This window comes from Calidris pugnax, unplaced genomic scaffold, assembly GCF_001431845.1.
Source record: "Calidris pugnax isolate Ruff unplaced genomic scaffold, ASM143184v1 scaffold32, whole genome shotgun sequence".
NCBI lineage: Eukaryota > Metazoa > Chordata > Aves > Charadriiformes > Scolopacidae > Calidris > Calidris pugnax.
This window is the reverse complement of record NW_015090783.1, coordinates 855,785-858,929: the sequence shown is the minus strand read 5'-3', so window position 1 is coordinate 858,929 and position 3,145 is coordinate 855,785.

Genomic DNA, 3,145 nt, shown 5'->3' with positions numbered 1-3,145 from the left:
GGGGGGGGTGAGCCCTTGGGCGGTGGGGGGATGGAGAGACCAGGGTCCCCCTGCTCTCCCCGAGGTGTCCCGGGGGTATGGGGGCAGTGCCCGGGGGGACACAGGGAGAGCAGAGACTGAGCGTGGTGCCCGCAGCTCCGTCCCTCTGTGTGGCACCGGGCACAGCCCCTCTCCTCTTCCTTACGGCTCCCATTGATTTATTAATGATTTGGCCAAACAGAAACATTCCCCCAAAGCCCACAATTTAATTTGCTCACCAAAGACGCCAAGTTAGTTTTATTTCTGATTTATGGGCAGGCTCTTCTGTTCCCTCGGCGGGAGAGCAGGGCAGTGATTTATGGGCACGGGAGCAATCTTTGTGGGTGCAGGGAGAAGGTCCCCTTGCTGGGACCTGGCTCTGATGGTGTCCAACAGCAGATGCCTGGAGCACCTTGGTCATGAACAGAATGAACCATCCTTGTTGTCAGCGTGGAGAGGACCAGCTCTCACCCCAGCAAAGACCATCCATCCCACCTGAGTTTATTGACCCATCCTGTAAACAAACATCCCTGAGAGAGGGATGGAAATGAATTCCCATGGGGGAATCCCCCCTCACACAGCCTGTACTCTCACCCCTGGCTAATTACAGCCTCATTAAGCCAAAGGAGAAGCACCTGCCTGGCACCACCAGCAGATCCAATCTCACTACAAATCTCAGTGCCTCGCAGCGGTTTGGGCTCTCTGATTCTTGTGGTTGTGGTGTTAAGAGAGGATCTATTTATAGCGCTCGGCTTCCCAGAGCAAACTTGAGTGCACCCAAGCAGAGGCACTTAATGGTTGGGATCTCAGAACCTCCATGGAGTTTGCTGTTGATGCCAGCGGGGTCAAGATTTCAGCTCAGTGTTTGCAATTGCATCAGGGGTTTGCTGGTTCCAGGCAGATGCTTTTGTTGCAGCACCCTAAGGAGAGGATCTGCCCTGGGACCCTCCTTCTCCAACCAGCTCTGGAGGTGGGGAACAGGACAAGGAAAGGCTGGAGCAAGGCTTCCAGGACATCCAGGCTCTCTCTAACACACACTGCCTTGGCTCTTGCAAATCCTTCCTTTGAACTTTGATTTTCTGTTCATTTGTTCTGCTGCCTGAGGCATTTTGCAATTGTGGGATTGTGAGCAACTCTGAGTTCCTCTGAGTGGAAGAGATGAGAAGAACAAGATCATTTCCTGGCTGTTTGCTACAGCGTGGTGCCAAGGTCACTTTGGGTGTCTGCCTTATCCTTTTGGATATTTTCTCCTGGCTCAGGTGAGCCTTGGGCAGCAAGAAGGAAAGGAGCAGACCTGTCCCTGTGGCAGTGGAGCAGGATGCGGTTGGAAGGATATTCCTTTCCTTTGGTGTTTTCTGAACTCAAATTGTTGCTTTTTAGTGGAAACTCTCAAGAGTCCTGCAAAATGCAGGTAATGGCAGCAGGACATGGGCTGCCAGCTGAGGCCAAACCCCAGGATGGCCGAGGAGCTGCTTCCTCCCCAAGGTGGCTCCAGCATCACAAGATCTGCTGCAGAGAGAGGAGCTGAGAGCTTTGGGGCTGGGATGGTGAAGGACTACACCAGGATGGCCGAGGAGCTGCTTCCTCCCCAGCCACGTGCAGAAGGTGGCTCCAGCATCACAGGATCCGCTGCAGAGAGAGGAGCTGAAGGCTTTGGAGCTGGGATGGTGAAGGACTACGAGTGACAGCTGCAGGAGGACTTGTCCTGAGTTTGCTACCCCTGTGCGTGGGTGCCAGCAGAGGTGGCCGGGATGGCTGACCATCACCACGGGGATCTCCACGGTGGCAAATGGTGTCAGGTAAGATGGTGGGGGCCATTGTGATGATGAACAAGGGGGCTGCTGCAACTCTTTGCAGTTTTGGAGGCAAAGCAGCACCCACAGCTTGGGAACCGGGGGCAACACCTGGTCCCAGGGAGATGAGTTGGGACATGGGCTTGTGTCACAGCCCAGTGGCAAATGGTGTCAGGTAAGATGGTGGGGGCCATTGTGATGATGAACAAGGGGGCTGCTGCAACTCTTTGCAGTTTTGGAGGCAAAGCAGCACCCACAGCTTGGGAACCGGGGGCAACACCTGGTCCCAGGGAGATGAGTTGGGACATGGGCTTGTGTCACAGCCCACCAGGAGCCCCCGAGCTCTTCCACGTGCAGAGAGACGCACGTGTCTGCGTGGCAGCTCGGGGTGCTACCTCTTCCTGAGCAGGAATATTAAAATGCTGCACTTGCTTGGTCTGCAAATACCTGTCTGCAAAATGTACCCGAAGGGGCAGCTCAGCCTTTCTGTGCTCAAAAGCGAGTCACGGCCACCAGCGCCGGGGTCCCCCCGCTGCAAACCTGGTCTGCTCATTGCCAGGAGGTTGTCACCTTCCCCCAGGAAAGGAGATGAAGGCTTGAAGCCCTTCAGATGTTGATGTGGTCGGTACAACAGGATATGGGGCAACTTGGGGCAGAAACCGTAAAGCTCTTTGTTTATTTTATTTTTTTTGGGTAGGAAAGCAAAGCGGGTATTTCTGGGCAGGTCTTGTTACTGGCTGTGCCCCCTTCTTCTGTTGGAAGTTGTTTGAATTCTTCCCAGCCCAACTGTGATAAATATAGTCCTAAAGCAGAATGAATTTGGGGATTTTTCTGGCGGCAGTGTGCTGGGGGGGTGTTTGTTGAGGCAATTCCCAGGGTCAAAGGTGCTGGCTTGTGTCAGGTTAGAGGGAAAAAACAAATCAAACCAAACCAAAAACAAACCAAACCTGAAAAAAGTTTACCCGGCAGCTTCCGGAGATGGCGATTTTCCATCTCCCCGGGGCGGTTGGGTGTTTGTAAAACACGGATTTATTTATTAATATTTTTTTTAATTAAAACCAAATCAATTGCACCGAGGCTCTGTGCCCCTTGGGAGGGGGGTGTCCCACGACCCCCGTGGGGGCGATGCCCGCGGGTGGACCCGGTGTGGGGGGGGTGGGAGGGGGGTGTCCTTCCCCCCCCCCATCCCTCCATCCGTCCCCGCGGGGCGCGGGCGGGGCGAGGCGGCGAGAGCAGCGGCGGGGCCGCCCCCGGCGGTGGGAGGCGGGCCGCCTCCTCCGCTCCCCTCTCCGCGCTTCTCCGCGCCCCTCCGCGCCCCCGGTCTCCCCCCAGAT